Below are 17,882 nucleotides of genomic sequence, written 5' to 3'. Positions count from 1 at the left end.
AGTAATTTTTACCCCAAGGCTATCCAACGCTTTCCCTACTGTTGCAGTCTCTGGAGTGGGAATAGTAATTTTTACCCTCCCGCTATCCAACGCTTTCCCTACTGTTGCAATCACTGGAGTGGAAATAGTAATTTTTACCCCTACGCTATCCAATGTGGGCAATCGATTATGAAAAAGTAGCATAAGAATTGGAGTCCTGTCAGACTCTACCCCGAACGTGTAAAATACACTGCCATTTATAGATTCATGCATATGAGGAACACTCTGAGCTTTGTTTGGCTGTGCATTTTCAATGACATTCCCTTTACCATGCTGAATGTATTTTATTAAGACTAAACATATATTTTACAGTCAAGGATATAAAATATACAAGTACACAAGGCTCATAGACAACCTCCAAATTATCCACTCAAAGAAGTGATTAAAGTCTAAATAGTGAATTGTACAGATCTCAAGGCATGAGACTAGGAACTGGCAATCTCAATGCGCTAATCATACATTTCAATTTGATATATTCAAACAATGATATGTTTAAGGTTAATGTTTGACTATGTTATGAACAGCCAGTAAGAACAAACAATTTTGTCTTGGTGACTTTAACCCCTGTCACTGGCTGGGCTCCCTGCTGATGACCAATACTACTTTCCTTCAAAGCTCAGACCTGCTCAGGAAAGATGCTACTCACCCACACTTCTAAAGCATCCCTTGAAGAAATATTTCCTGACCTCCTGAATCCCTCTTGTTTGACAGCCATCCATGAAAGGCAGTTTTCCACTGATCAAAGCATTGCATGGACAAAGGTATGACAACCAGTTAATGTCTTCGATCTCAGGTCTCGATAGCTTCTTCTCCAGGGCAGGTTTACACACGTCAAAGGACAGCTCCATGAAAAAGATTCATATACCTCATGTGGCCTATTTATGGGGAAGTCATCAATCAATCAATCAATCAATCAATCAATCAGTCAATCAATCATTTGTATAGCGCACTACTCACCCAGAGGGTCTCAAGGCGCTAGGGGAGGGGGGTCCGCTACTGCTCGAACAGCCAGGTCTTGAGTTGCTTCCTGAAGGCGAGGTGGTCCTGGGTGAGGCGGAGGTGGGTCGGGAGGGAGTTCCATGTCTTGGCGGCGAGGTAGGAAAAGGACCGCCCTCCTGTGGTGGCTCTTCGGATGCGGGGGACGGCGGCGAGGGCGTGGCCGGTCGATCGAAGCTGGCGTCTGGGCGCGTAGAAGTTGAGGCGGCTGTTGAGGTATCCTGGGCCTTGGTTGTGTAGGGCTTTGTGTGCGTGGGTGAGGAGTCGGAAGGTGATTCTCTTGTTGACCGGGAGCCAGTGCAGGTCTCTCAGGTGACCGGAGATGTGGCTGCGACGGGGGATGTCCAGGATGAGTCGTGCTGAGGCGTTCTGGATCCGCTGGAGTCTCTTCTGGAGTTTGGCGGTGGTTCCGGCGTAGAGGGAGTTGCCGTAGTCCAGACGGCTGGTGACGAGGGCCTGGGTGACCGTCTTCCTGGTCTCGGTGGGGATCCACCGGAAGATCTTTCGTAGCATGCGCAGGATGTTGAAGCACGACGAGGAGACGGCGTTGACTTGTCTGGTCATGGAGAGGGAGGAGTCCAGGATGAAGCCCTCCTGTGGTGGCTCTTCGGATGCGGGGGACGGCGGCGAGGGCGTGGCCGGTCGATCGAAGCTGGCGTCTGGGCGCATAGAAGTTGAGGCGGCTGTTGAGGTATCCTGGGCCTTGGTGGTGTAGGGCTTTGTGTGCGTGGGTGAGGAGTCGGAAGGTGATTCTCTTGTTGACCGGGAGCCAGTGCAGGTCTCTCAGGTGACCGGAGATGTGGCTGCGACGGGGGATGTCCAGGATGAGTCGTGCTGAGGCGTTCTAGATCCGCTGGAGTCTCTTCTGGAGTTTGGCGGTGGTTCCGGCGTAGAGGGAGTTGCCGTAGTCCAGACGGCTGGTGACGAGGGCCTGGGTGACCGTCTTCCTGGTCTCGGTGGGGATCCACCGGAAGATCTTTCGTAGCATGCGCAGGATGTTGAAGCACGACGAGGAGACGGCGTTGACTTGTCTGGTCATGGAGAGGGAGGAGTCCAGGATGAAGCCCAGGTTGCGTGCGTGGTCTGTTGGTTTGGGTGCGCTGCCTAGGGCGGGGGGCCACCAGGAGTCGTCCCAGGCAGAGGGTGAGGATCCCAGGATGAGGACTTCCGTCTTGTCAGAGTTCAGTTTCAGGCGGCTGATCTTCATCCATTCGGCTACCTCTTTCATCCCTTCGTGAAGGTTGGCTCTGGCGGTGGCGGGGTCGTTGGTGAGGGAGAGAGTCATGCAGTGCAGCACAGCAAGTCACCGTGCTGCGCTGCACTGTGTGACAGGGGAGGCCAGGAATGCACTGTACTTAAGGGTATGAAGCGCATTCCTGTCCTTTCCCCGGTGCTGGCACCCTGTTGGCTGCATAACGCCAAGGCAGGTACCCTTGCATGATGGTGCAAAAGTGCCTGCATTGTGTGCAGGATTGTTTTTGTGCAGGAAGGCCACCTCCTGCACAAAAACAATCCTAGGCATATTCCTCTTTCCATGTTTGCTGCAAAATGCAACAAATATAGAAAGAGAAAGAAACGGGGAGAAATAAAGTAATTTCTCCTTGTTATGCCTCCCCTTGAAAGGTGAAAAAATTTGGCGCATTTTCAAGGTCTTGTAAAACTGGGAATGCATAAAAAAAATGGGAGTTGAGTGGTGAGCACCTATGCAACACCCATGGAATGCTTTCCCAGGGCAGAGTAACACATCACAGCAAATTGCATTGCATTACTCCAGACTTTTGGAGCCACTCAGAGCCGTGCTAAGTGGCTTTGCGTGCCTTCAAAAATCTGTCTTACGGTTTGTGTTGCTATTGCACCACGTTCCATGGTGCAAGAGCTACACAAACTGCCTCAAAAATATGCCCCTATGTGTCTCAGCTATACATCCAAAGGAAGCCCCATTCCCAGTAAATTCTGAAGCATTGTAATCTCACAGACTGACCGAGACATTACTACCTGAGTAGGGTGCTTTTGCTTTGATCCAAGCAGACTCACTGGAAGAAGGCTAAGGGAGGATCTACATGAGGGAAAGAGACACACACACACAACACTTTTTCCACCCTTTTGGTCAACACAGTGAAGACTGCATGTTTGGAAGAATTCATGTCTATCTGGGGTCACATTAGGGATACAATTCCTCGTCTCACTCTGCACACTGGGGCACATTTAAGTCTGTACGCCAGGGGCAAACTGAGACAGCTTACCTAATCGCAGCAAATGTGCTCTTTCTAATATGCTGTTAGCAGGGCAGGTGCAAACACCCTTCTGCACTGGGAAAAGTGCATTAGTAAAGAACAAAATGGCTGTTTGAAATACATACTAGTGGCTGTTTGAAGCCACTAGTATGTATTTCACTGTGCATATAGAAACAGGCCTGACTATCAAAGGCAGGCAAGGATCTCCCCACAGGCGGGTGTAGTGAGTGACTGCTCCTGGCATCAGCAGGGGTGGGGGGTTGTCGCTTATTATGCACCACCTCTATATTGTGCGCAGAAAGTGTGCTTCCTGATGGCCTCTGTTCCCACATCTATAATATGGTGTGGTCACAAAGGCAAAGGATCCACTTATTTGAATGGGGCCACACACATGTATGGATCACCTTACCAGCTTGAAAAGAAGGAATGGGCAAATTATGACGGAAGTAATTCATATTGGGCACATAACAAACCTGCCAGAGACTGCCAGATTCTTTGATTTATTACTGTAAGCTTTGGTAAATAGTCACCACAAGTAAGCACACACACAAAACCCACTTTGTTACATCTAAGCATCTATGTTAGGCCAATATTAGTGTACAATAAATATAATAAAATAATTGCAGACATCAATGTTCTTGTAGAAAATGCAAAAGCATTCAATGCAGATTTTATGAAAGCAGACACCATATTACAGTGTGTTTTTAAAGGTTCCCTACATGCCTAACCTTTAGTGTCAAAGCATTGTGATAATGAGGGTTCAGTATTTACATGTGAACACATATACATATCTGAACTTGGAATATTTTTTGCAGTCCGAGGTCTATTTGCAATGGGAGGTTGCATTATTTCCCTGCAAAACGACTGTTATGAGATGATGACCTTCGAGTGACTCCGCTTGGAGCCACTCTGCTGTTTTGCTCTGTGTTGTGGAATCAAAGAACCTTCTTCCTCTCTCAGAAAGGACTACAAACAGCCAAATTATAGCTTTCAGATTATATATTTTGAGAAAAATAAACCTCATGATCATGATGCCAGGTGGGAAAAAGAACAAGAGAATTCTCTTGCACATTCCTTTTACAGACTGCCGTTTATCTACCTGTTCCTAAGCGCCAGCTATTTCAATGAATTTAGGAATATATGAACTACAAACATACTATCATAATATACCATAAATGTGATACACAATATTGCAACAGCCATTGCAAATAAATAATGACTTTTTGTAGCCTAAGGTCTCAATGAGCAAGTAAGCAAGCCACGACATAGGAGGGCACCTTAGAGAGATATAGGGCAACATATATGACAATTTGACATTCATGATATCAATCTAAAACGGAGATATAGTGTCTCCCTGAAATGACACAGGTGACGTATTCACTTAAACACCAAATCCTGCATGTAAAAGTAATGCAGTGGCTAAAATCTTGTCATTCAGTCAAATGTTCTCTTGTGAGTCCAAAGACACCAACATGATTCATTATTTATAGTGCATTATTCAAATGCCTAATATTCCAAACATATTTAATTCAGATCTATAGCATACTTGATTAAAATACAGACTATAGGTCTTGATCTAGGACATTGAAAGGTGGCAGTTTACCTCTTTAAATATGTTTGTTAATGTAATTTATTTAACACTCCGATGAACATTGTGGAGTCATTTACGTTGTCAAGTGTAAGATACTAAGCAAATATAATCACGGTTTTGAATAAGCAGCACTAAATGAAGTAATGTCTCCTCAATGAACATGCTTTTAGGAAGGATAAGTATACGTTCTCTTCACACATAATTGCTGTAGAATTTGCCTCTCTGACTAATTCAGAAGCTCCTCCATTACAAAAACGCGTTGTCAATTGGAGCATGGGAAGTCTTTTACATCATTCAATGAGTTTCATTCATACATATACTGTCTTCCGCAGTTACTTCCATTAGTTCATGTTCCTTAAGTTGTGACTACAAAGCAAATATGGATCTGTAGAACTTGCTTCAGAAGTTACTGCAGCTATTATAGAAAGGAAATGTTGTCCATGACGCCATGCAGTCTTGCAGCCAGGAAAGGCGCAGGAGGAACTGGGCCATGATGATGCACAGTGGCTGATGTCCTGAAAATTGCACAGCGCATAAATCAAAGTAAATGGAAGGAAACTCTGCTTCAGTTTACCATTTCCTTCTAACATGTAGTAAAGAGGTATGCATTTCTGTCTGCTTGCATAGCAACCAGAATATATACTATGATTGCTGGATTCTGCATTGCAACTTTCATCTGTACTCTCAGTGCAAGGTGGTGGAAGAGGAGACTCTTTGGGCTTCACGCTTCCAACAACTGTCTTAGACCTTAGAAGGGTCCTGGTTCTCAGTTAGCGCCACCAACAGCCTGGTTCATTCATGCTCCAATTCCTCCTGTCATGTGAAAGAGAGTGTGTGCTAAATTAACCTCCCACCTGGCTCCAACATGCTGTCAGCCCTCCCATTCATCATCACTACCATGAGGTTCTAATTCTCTGAGTCGGGTCCCTGGACTGTAGAAGGGAGATTTTTCAAAGTCGTGTGATGTCAGCTCTGCCACACAGCTGTGCCATTGGTCCATGGCTATTTTAATCCTGTTCCCAGTCTCTTGTCTTGCTGTCTCCTCAACTCTGGTGAAGCCACTCCTCTGCAATGGTCAGATCAGTTAACATGAAGCAAAGTGCACCTCATATCAGACATCCCTTTTGGTTCTGTACTATCATGGACCATGGTTATTTGGAGTATATTGTCCTTGTTAGCATCCTCATTTTTGGAATGCTCCTTGATGACCGTTGCAAGTTCAAAGGACTTACAACTAGGGCCTCCTATTTTTGGTGTTCCTCCGTCTTCAGCTCAACAGATCCTGGCTGCCATGTCACAACGGAGCTGTAAGAAATTGCCTTTCAAATATAATCATCAACTTTCAGAAACTTAATGTACAGTCAATGATGGGAGGTTTGGAATAGTTTTAAAGTTTTTGTTGTTTTTATTCAGATTAGTTAAATTACAGAAATATCGAGAGAAAGTTTCAAAAGAGTCAACATTCTATAGACAGTGTTCCATAAAAGAAACAATCTCTATCTTACTCTAAGAGTCCTAACCGAAATAAGAACCCATAAAGAGTTCTCTTTGGAAAAAGAGCAAGATTTTGGAGCTTTTAGTTAGTCAAAGAAAGAGCACCCATAAAGAGCAGTTCCAGAAATTCAGCTGAGATCCCCAACAAGTTGCAGTAGCAACTGTTAATTAAATCTAAAAAATGAATCACAGCAGTAGCTATGATCAACTGTAGAAGAAAGTCTCACCGCAAAAAGATCAGTGTAAAAGGAAACCGCTGTTAGTAGTAGCACTCAGCAATCTGGGCAAGAATAAGGGAAAAATAATGCATACGCATTGAAGTAAGGTGGCATGGAAAGGAAGAATGGTGTGGCCTCTCCAACTAGGGACACATTCATATGAAAACATATAACATTTGCAACATTCAGCATGATTCAATCATCTTTGTCCAATGGAAATCGGTCTTCTGTTGGTCTGTCATCTCTCCTCCTATTTCCCACGGTAAACATTCACGCCAGTGAGCAGTTATCCAAAAGTTTTTAGTATGTCTTGCACTAAATATATGAGTCAAGGTTCTTATGAGAACCTTTGCAGGCCTATTGTGTTAGCTGTTGTCAGTATCCCATTGTGTGGACAAAGGGCTAGTCAAAAGCAATGAAACATTTCCATCAGTAAGTCTTGATGAGACCATTCAAAACAATATCTTCAGTAAGCACAACATTGCTAATGCTCTATTCATGATAAAATATAGCAGAATACATTATTTAGTGAAATGAGGAAATCATATGGTGTGAGCAAAAATAAAAAAATATATTTCTCTTAGAGCAACACATTTTAAAGTGATGAATGATATTGCAGTGAAAGGATTAGATCAGCAGTTCTAAACGGCATTTTATTTAAATGTCAAGAAGAAGTTTAGAGGACATTATTTTTCAGGCTTAGTAATATAAGTACATTAGGTATTAGGGCCTACTACTTATTTAAGGTGCATGCTTGTTTTTACACATCTAAGAAAGCACTCTCTCCTATGGTTTAAAGCTGCATAATTTATTTAACACATTTTAAAGAAGCATTTCCATGTTTTCTCTTTCTCTTCTACAGATAAGAAAAAAGGTAAATGCGGTTTCTAATGTAAGGCACATTTTCTTCAACATTAACCAAAGTACATTTTTAAGACAAATTTAGACTTTAATAGTCCTTCCCTTCTCATGATTTTTAAATCATCAATCAATAAGGTTCCACAAGTGAATTTGTTTTGGAATGCACTTTCATCATCAGTTGAGCTCTGTCTTTTCTTTTTGTCCCCCTAAATTATAGAGACTTCATGTAGTCACAATTTATAATACCATGCAGTTCCAGATCCCTTTCATTTAATTTCTTTTGAAGATTTTTCTGTCTTTTGCATAAGACATATTTACAACTCAGTAACAGAACATAAAGAAATATTTTACAAAGACCCACTATTACTATTGGCATTAATATAGTTTTCAGTATACCTTTCTGTTCTGTTGAAAACCAGTTCCCAATGGTGCCTAATCCTTTCCCAAAATGTTCATACAGACTTGGTGTTTCCAATTCATGTAGTTCGAGTTCTAAACCTGAAATGTTCTTTGCATAATTTTCTATTTCTTTTCTTTCATCAGTTATGTATGCACAGCAGTGAGTAAACCTAAGCATTTGGCAAACTCCTGTTTTCTCTGCAAGTAGTTTGTCTAAAGCAAGGGGGTCCTGAAAAGCCATGGACCTTAAAGCAACTAATTCTGCGTTAATTACAAACAAGGCTCCAGCTGAGCTGGTTGCAATTTTGTCCACTACTATAGCTATTTTCTAAATCTTTTCATTGTTTACAATGATACCTACAGGTGGAATTATCGCTCCAAAAATATCACCTACTAATTCAATGCCAATTTCTACACTCAGGGGTCCATTAGGATGTCGAGCAGTGGCACCACCGCGGTGCGGAAAAATGAATTTTTCCGCCCGCAAGCAGTGGAACTCACATCCGCCATATTAGTATGGCCAAACATAGGCCAATTCCCATTCGCCGCGGAGCGATGCGCACCGCCATCAAAGTGCGCCCACCACCACGGCGGTCGGAGCCAATGGAGAGTCACCGCTGTGCGGAATGACGTCCACCCGCTCCACAAATTAGGATGCCCCAAACAAGCAGACGCACCACAGCGGAGACACCGCCCAACCAGAGACAGCGGAAGCTCGACAGCAGAGCGCGATACCAGAGTCCCGGTCCAGGCCACCCGGTCACCACCGCCATGGACGCTGCCCTACACGTGTTCCTGGTGCAATACCTGCTACATCACCAGCAACTCATGTCCCGCCACGGATGCCGCCGCAGGTACACAACTACACAACGCACAACACACAACACACGGTCTGACACAGGGTCCAAATCCACATCAGACACCCTGCTGGGGACAGGAACACATTCACAAAGGCACCCACACATGACCCACCTGCCACCAAGTGACCCCTCTGCATCCTGGACACACATCTACTGTGATCTTGCAGCAATGTCCTGGTAATGTCACCGCAGCGGAGATCACAAGGGAATACATGCGCACAATGCAGAAGGCAGGGCCAGTCAATGTCATGGGAAGGGCACAAAGACCACAGGGATCCACCTCCTCCCACCACAGATTAGCACATCCCATGAAGGAACATGCCATGTGCCCACCCTGTGCACACCCATGCACAAAAACAAATTATGTCAAACCACACCCTGCACCACACAACAAACAACAAGGGAGACAGCCACAGCAGCAGTGGGTGCACAGGAACACACAACACACAGCACAGTAGCACAGGGCCAGGGAAACACACACACCACAACAACACCACACTCAGGGAATCAAACATGAGTACAAGCACCAAAAGAACACATACAAGGAACAAACATACAAATGGACACACAGACAGCATAGTCACACATACATACCACAGACTGACATACAGACACAAACGCCAAATTCCAACAGCAAAGGGGCACAACAAATAGGAAAGCCAAAGTGGCAGGAACACAAATGGAAGGCCATGGAGACACACAACAAGCATGTGCACATCACATGCAAGACAATGAACACAGAACACCCCCTCAGACCATCAAACCACACATGGCTGCTACAGTCAGTGAAGTCAAACCGCAGGCACCACAGTGCAACAACACAGGGAAACAGCAAGGCAAACCAGGTAAAGGCACAAGGAACAAAGGAAGGCCTGGAAGTCAAACTGGGAACAGCCACATGTGCATACAACCACCTCACAGGAGTACACGAGCAGCACAACACACAGGGAGCATTCACACACTCCCTGACTGCCAAACACCAGGAGGAATGTACACACATACCCCCTCACACCAGCAGCACACAACATCAGTGCCAAACACACTGAAGGCTGTCAATACTTGCCAGTCCATACACACACAAACAAACACACAACCTGGGTGCAGCCACAAACATCTCACACACACACACACACAGGGATGCCAGAATAAATGTCTGCATAAAAACAACACACAAACACAAAACACAACTGAAACACACACTGAATCACAATGAAAACAGACATACCCTGTCAGACAAACTGTGGCAAGGCAATGGGAGCACAGACACAACAGGAGTGCACAACCGCATCACTCAGGAACACAACACACACAACATACCACAAATCACACAAAAAGTTCCCCATCACAGAACAACACAGCCACATCAAACCAACTACAGATGCACAGGCAAAAAACTGAACAAACACTGCAGGACATCAGGGGATGCACATCAGGCAAAGACAAGGCCACATACGCACAGCACTGTACGCACATCAAGCATACCAGTCACACACAGACATGAGTGATACAACATCAACCCACACAACACAAATCAGCACAAACACAACAGCACACCTAGGAGGTGAAGCAATACCACAGACAACACACATATATCCAACACAACAACAACAGATGTACAAATCTGGGACACAAAGGTGGAATCCACCTGAAAAGAGAACTGGGCAGCATACCCAGCTGAAGTACACATGAGCAACCATGACTGCTAAACAGCACAAGAACATCACATATAAGCCATTAGGGAAATGTCCTGAGTGGCCCATTTGTCCTGGCCAAAGAACTGCACCACAAAGCACAGTGTCACAAATGAAGTGATGGGGAGGAACACACACATGTAAACCAAGGGGACAGCTGACATCAAAGTTAAACGTTTTGCATGTCAGTAGTGGACATCTAAAGAGTGTACCATACACAAATAGAGGGAGTGCAGACTCACAATGAGTAGGCATAAGAAGCACACATAGGGGATGGCATTATATCACACACACCATTCCATACAGGAGGATAAAAGGCACCATGTGGCTGCAATGCATGAGAAACACAACCACAATGGCAGTGTGGAGCAGCAGGTCTGCACAGTCTACACAGACTCAAGACACAGGGATGATCAAACAAACACAACACTGATGTGCTAGTCACACACTCTGCACACTCACAAGTGACTAAAACAACAAGTAGGAGCCAGACAGAACAGCATGGACACACCAACGCACTGCACAGTGCACAGCAGACAACTCACACATGTGCATACAACCACATTCACAGGGCTGAACAATCAAAACAACAGGCACACAACTCCTGGGTGACACGTGTGTGTTTGACAATGCAGGGGCACACACACATCTACACTCCCTACAAAGTCACACCCTTCACACTGCACACTTCTTCACTACCCAAGAGCACACATCTTATGTAGGTCATGGGACCAGGATTACAGGCCATCACAAGATGACCATACACATACACAGCTGGGCACACATAAAGGAATAACACACATACATGATGACATTGCCCAGCCTGCATGCAAACCTGTGCACAGAATCACAGCCTGTCCTGGCAGTGTCCTCCAACCTGACATGTGAACAATGTAGTCAACAATTTAAAACCATGACAATGAGAACTGCATTACAGGTAAAATTGACACCACAGATACCACAAGTATCAGTGTCTGAAAGAACTGAAGTCCCTCTCACCCCTGTGAAAAAAAAATGTGGCAGGCAAAGACCTTGGCAATGTTGAAGTGCCACATATAGCATGGGGCACAGTCAACCATATGCACACACCAAAATAACTTTATTCAGTAAGGACACTGACAAAACAGACAACAGGAGTAACTGTCTTTATTCACATATTGCACAGATTTGACAGTAGATCAACAGTAGAGAAGAGCAAGGCACAAAATGCTGAGCATATGCATGAGAACCTGCGCAGGCAAGGTCGAAACAGGAAGGCCAGTGGGCATGGCAAATGGCACAGCAAGTACATGAGAGGCTGCACAGGGAATAGTCCGACATAGCAGAGTAACAGGGCCAGTGTCCAGGGCAAAGTGCACAGCGAGTACATGAGAGGCTGCACAGGGAATAGTCCAACACAGCAGAGCAATAGGGCCAGTGGACAGGGCAAAGTGCACTGCAAGTACATGAGAGGCTGCACAGGGAGTGTGTACGAATGTACCCTTCCATGGGCAGCAACACAGTCTGGGGGTAACAATAGGCAGAACTGACCCACCTGTGTGAGAGACTAGCACTCACACTTGGCTTTCAGGCGGACTGGGAGCTGGCTGTGTGTCGGGGACAGCAAGAGCACCTGACTGGGGAGAAAGCGGCCCAGGTGAGGTAGGGCTATCAGTGGCTTGGCAAGCCGGAGGGCTGCTTGGACCAGGTGGTGTAGTGGCACGTGGAGGTGGAGTCATGCAGACCTGAGACACAGTGTGGGTGGGAGATGTTTGAGGGGTGCCTTTCCACTTCTTGGGGACTCAGAATCGCTTCCTTGTGCTGGGATGAATGGGAACTGGTGTGGACACAACAGGCACACACACCAACAGACCCGCATCAGGTGCAGACACTGGCATTCCCTCTGGTGATGTGCTGGATCCTGCAGAAAGCTTCGTCTGGCTTCTCCTCTGGCCCTCTTTCCCATCTTTGCCAGGTGTACCCCCTACAGTGCCATCCTTCCCCTGTTTTCCAGGTGTATCCCCTACAGTGCCCTTCTTCCCCTGCTTCACTGGGCTTGGAATGGAAGTAGAGGTGGTGGGGGAATGTGCCTCTGAGCCCTTCCTAGGTGTACCCTTGCCATGCACCACCTCCTCAGTGGACACAGAAACTGCATGCCATGCTTTGCGTGAAGCTTTAGGGACAGGAGAGTCCTTAGCTGGGGATACCTCTGAGGCATGTGAGTCAGAGGTCTTTTTCTTTGATTTTGGTGCCTTGTTTTTCACTGACGGACTTTTGTCTTTGCATTCTGAGCTGGCTTTGCTCTTCTGTGGGGATGGTGTCTGCAGGCGGGACCACTTGGGTTGTTCCTGCTGGGTGCTTCGTGTGTTGTATCGTGACTGAGATGCATGTGAATTGTGGTTACTATCATCAGATGTAGCCACTAACTGGGGGGTGGAATAAGGCCCTGGAGCAGGAATGGGAGTATGTGCCTGTTGAAGGGCAGACGTTACTGTGGAGTACAAAGCCTGGACAGTACGGTGCAGCCCACCCACGTCGGAGTGTATGCCCTCCATGTAGGTAACCACCAGGGCTAATTTCTTGTCATGGTCACTGAAGGCATTGAGTAGAGATGTCTGGCCCTCACAAAGCTGGCGCAGAAGCTCAACAGACTCAGCACTGAGGGCAGCAGGGGGGACAGGTGCAGGGCCAGCGATGCCAGGTGTGAAGGAAACTCTTCCCCTCTTACTGACACGGACACGGGCAGCAACAGAGGAAGTGGATGGGAGGGTGGCCACTGGCCGCTGGGTGGTAGAAGATGATGCAGAGTCTCCATTCCCTGTGCCTGCCAACATGGATGCATTCCCACTTGCATCAAATGATGTGGTACTTTGTGTCTCAGAATGGGATTCCTGCTGAAGACTCCGGTTCCCCTCTGAGGCGTTGGTGACATCTGTGTCACTGGGCTCCTGTGCAGCTGTAGTGCTAGTCTCACCCCCACTGGTGTCCGGCTCTTGTCCCTCCGTGACCACTGGTGAATCTGCATGGGAGAGATATGCAGGGTCAGGTTAGTGGCAGCAACAGTACAAAGCAAGACAAACAATGCAGTACAAAAGAGGTCTAAATCTACATGTTGTACACCACACTCTGTTATGACTGAGCCATGTTAAGGCCACACAGCACAACACCCTGCCTGTGGCTGAGGTCTACTAGACACACAACTAGCTCTGCCCACACCTATGGACATGATGGGGGCACACCACTTGTTGCCACAGACAGACCTGGATGGAACAGGAGGGGACAACCCAGACACCGATTACAACATGAAAGTCAACAATGGCAAAGAGCCCATACCAAGCAACATGTTGCACTCTGGGGCACAAAGACTAGTGCACATTCTTGTAAGATGTCTAGGCCTCAACATTCATGGTGCATGCAATGGACGCATTGATGAAGTCACACTCAGATTGTGAACACTGATGTTCACTCCCAATTTAATTCCCTCGACTACCCCAATGCTGAAGAAAGTTGAAGAGCACAACTCAGACTGCAATGGGAATGCACAAAATGGAGGCTTACTTTCGTAAGAACAGTTTTGGCAAATGCAAGAAACTGGCACCCAGCAAAGAAGCCACTTACACGACACTGCGCCACTCCACCATGATCACATAGGCCAGCACTGGCACAGGCCCTGTCCACATGCAGCCACACCCTGCCAAAGTCACCCTCACCAAATACTCACCCCTTCCTTGCTGCTGATGCTCCCTCAGACGTGCATCTAGCTCAGGATGGGTCACCGCCAAGATGCGGCCCATCAGTCGTGTCATGCTGCTCTGTGCCAACCGGCCAGTGTGAGGAAGCAGCCCCAAAGTTATCTCTGCCACGTTCTTTGCCAGCCGGCTGATGTCATCCCACTTCTTGTGGCAGCGGGTGCGCCATCGGTTAGATACCCCCAGAGCGCATGCCCTTGCTGCAATGGCCCTCCACACGGCCTCACGCTGGTGTACCTAGAGCTGCAGGCATGTGAGACAAGAGTGGGAAATTATCAGTGACACAGTGTCGTCATGTACCAACATCTACACATGGGCACTCTGCATGGGCTAAGCTGATGTGATTGCATGCAGTTGTGAGTGGGTACACAGTCCCTGCATATGTCACACACATGCAGGATACATACCAGCACTGAACCACCTATGTGGCTTGCACACATCTCCAGTCCTTTGCATGTCTGGGCACCACATACATCACATATCAACCTGGGTCTGGGGGTGGACTCACTGTGTGCAAGACTGTGCAGCACTCAATGTCCATGCTCTATGAATATCTCAGTATGTCATGTGTGTGGCATCGAGGGGAATGGACTCACAAACAAAATATTGGTCCACACAAGCCTGGTCGTGTGCAATCTACAGGGCTGAGATGGTGCAGAGCTGGATTTGACCATTAAACAAATAATTGTGAGGCACAGTAAATGAAGTGATGCGACCTCGTCTTGGTGGGCGGGCACTGTGCTGAGCATCTGGGCTCACACTGAGATGGACAACAGGGGCACACACAGCCATTCAGCCAAGCAATCACTGTCCTGGCACCTGCAAGACCAACATACTGCGTTACTGTATGGCTGACTGTATGGCTGACTTCACTCATACCTACAACTGCAGGCAGAGAGACCTGTAACATTGGGACACACACTCCTTCCCCCTGGAGACAGCATGTTTGTAAGTGCATGACACAACCCCACCCCCTCAGGCATATACTGCATCTGTCCAACTAAATGTGTGCCCCCACACCCTACACCTCCTCTTTTGAGGACTTACCACGACATTTAGGGCACCATACAGCCTTGGGTACTGTGCAAGCACCTCGTCCACCAGGACCTCCAGCTCCTCGCTTGTAAATGGACTGGCATGGATCTTCTCTGTCCTTGCCATCCCTGTGGACATGGAACACCTGTGGATGAATTGGGTGGTAAAGGGTCTCTGGGGGCAGTCCCTGGAGGCAGCAGCAGGTGAGGGGTCTCTAGCACCAGGCCCTGGAGGCATCAGCAGATGAGTGGTCTCTGGCAGCAGTCCCTGGAGGCAGCAGCATATGAGGGGTCTCTGGCAGCAGTCCCTGGAGGCAGCAGCAGATGAGGGGTCTCTGGCATCAGTCCCTGGAGGCAGCAGCAGATGACGGGTCTCAGGCAGTAGTCCCTGGAGGCAGCAGCAGGTGAGGGGTCTCTGGCAGCAGGCTCTGGGATCATTGGAAATGTGAGGCTCACTACCACCCATATATAGCCCCCTGGGGTCGTTTCAAAAGTGCCAAGCTGCAACAATTGGTTGTCCAGGTCTACCTCATTCAAAAGCATCCAATGACTGCCTCCACGGTGGCGGAGCACGCTTACCGCAGTTTTCAAACTTGCATCATGCCACCGCCATCATCATTCCCATTGGCTCTAGGGCATGCCTCTTGGTAGTGACACATCCCAGGGGCCCGGTGCGAGCTACCACGACGGTGCCTCATTCAAAAGCATCCAATGACTGGCTCCGCGGTGGCTGAGCACGCCTACCGGGTTTTTCAAAATTGCATCATGCCACCGCAGTCATCGTTCCCATTGGCTCTAGGGCATGCTTCATGGCGGTGACACATTGCAGGGGCCAGGCGGTAGCTACCGCGATTTTGGATCCATACAATCACATGAGGCACCGCGATTTGGGTGGCGGAGCATGCCCACCGCCATTTGGGCATGTCTCCATGCCAATGACTACCGCACCTGTGTGAGTGGGGGTGCTGATGCCACACCGCTGAGGACAGCGATTTGGGTGGCGGAGCATGCCTATCCCCTTGGGCAAATCCCCCATGTTGTTGGAGCCATTGATTGCACACATGTCGCTCTTGTGCCACCAGAGGCAAGTTAGCACATATTCTGCAATCACAAACATTACCACTCCATTAATGTGCAAGTGGGGTGCCTGGCAGATATGATCATCTCACATGTGTGTATCAGATTCCCCGGCTCAGCCCATGACTCGGCCATCCTGCGCAACAGCATTGTGCCCTGGCTGATGGCTAATCTGCTTCCAGAGCATGCATGGATTGTGGGTGAGTATGCCTAGTTGTATTGCGTGCTAGATGTGTGACCTGCTGCCCTCTGCCTGTGCAACATTGCAATGTCTATTTGTCATACCTAGGTGACTCTGCATATCCCAACCATCCATGGCTGCTGAGGCCACTGCGGAATCCCAGGACCCTGGCTGATATCAAATACAATGAGGCCCATGGGAGGACACGTCTTGTGGTGGAGCGTACTTTTGGTCTGCTGAAGTCACGTTTCCGCTGCCTGAACAAAACAGGAGGTGCTCTGGCATACTCGCCCAGGAAGGTGTGTAAGATCGTAGTGGCATGCTGCATGCTCCACAACCTGGCTATTTGCAAGGAGATTCCCCTGCTCCTGGATGATGATGAGGACCCAAGGCCCCCACCTGCACAACAACCAGAGTCTAGTGATGATGACAATGGAGAGGAGGAAGGTGGTGACATGTGTCAACAGCTCATCACCCGCTACTTCACTTGAAGGTGTGTACCAATGTACAACATACCCATTGTCTGGTGATCTTGCTGTTGTCGTGAAGGGCTATGTGCGAATAGTGAAAACTGGCAGTTGTCAACTCAGCTGTGGGTGGATATGTTACTGTGACATGTCGTCTGAGAACATATATGGGACGTGTATGTTGACACTTGTTGTCCATTGTGTTGTCTGCATCTTGGCTTATGTAGATGGTCGGTGCTGTGTAATGTCTGTGATGCCACACTCACACCAGTGAATGTTGTTCTGTTGTGTTTCCCTAGGTGCCTTGAACTTATCCTTGCCTACATATAGTACATACTCCTGATACATTATGGAGAGGTTGAAGACTGCACTAAAGACAAAGTTGACACAAAAAAAGTTTGTAAGATATTTTATTTACAAAGTCCACATGTGAGGGGGGGGTGCAATTTTCCATAGAGTTGGTGGTGGAGCAGTGAGTTGACAGTCATGGCAAATGAGATGAAAGAGTAGATCCCATATTGATGCGGTGACCCAGCCCAACAGACAGATGCCATTCCCAATGCAGTGTGGGGTAGGACAGTCCAAACACTCAATGCAGTGGGGAAGAGGGTTGCCATCAGGGCTGGCTCCGTGACTGGCGTTTGGCAGATGCTTTGCCTCCAGAAACTCCCAGCCTCTTCTTAGGACGGCCCCTTGGCCGCTTGGCAGGGTTGGGCTCTGCTGTGGTGCCAGTGGCATCTGAGGACTCACCACTCTCTGTGGGCGCAGAGGAGGATGGTGAACAGTCATCCTGCGGCCCACCAGAGGGAGGTGGTGGTTGTGGCGCCGGCCTGTCCCTCAGTAACGCCACTTGCTGGCGCATGAGGTCCACCAGTTATCCAATAAGGGTGTTGATGGACCTCTTCAGCAGGATGAGCTCGTGTAACAGGGCATCCAACCGGCCACTTTGTCCCTGGGCCTGTTGGTATGCCCCAAGGACTCTGGTGATGTGGTCCAAGGATTTAGTACTAGC

This window comes from Lissotriton helveticus, chromosome 2_1 (assembly GCF_964261635.1).
Source record: "Lissotriton helveticus chromosome 2_1, aLisHel1.1, whole genome shotgun sequence".
Lineage (NCBI taxonomy): Eukaryota > Metazoa > Chordata > Amphibia > Caudata > Salamandridae > Lissotriton > Lissotriton helveticus.
Note: the sequence above shows the minus strand (reverse complement) of the source record.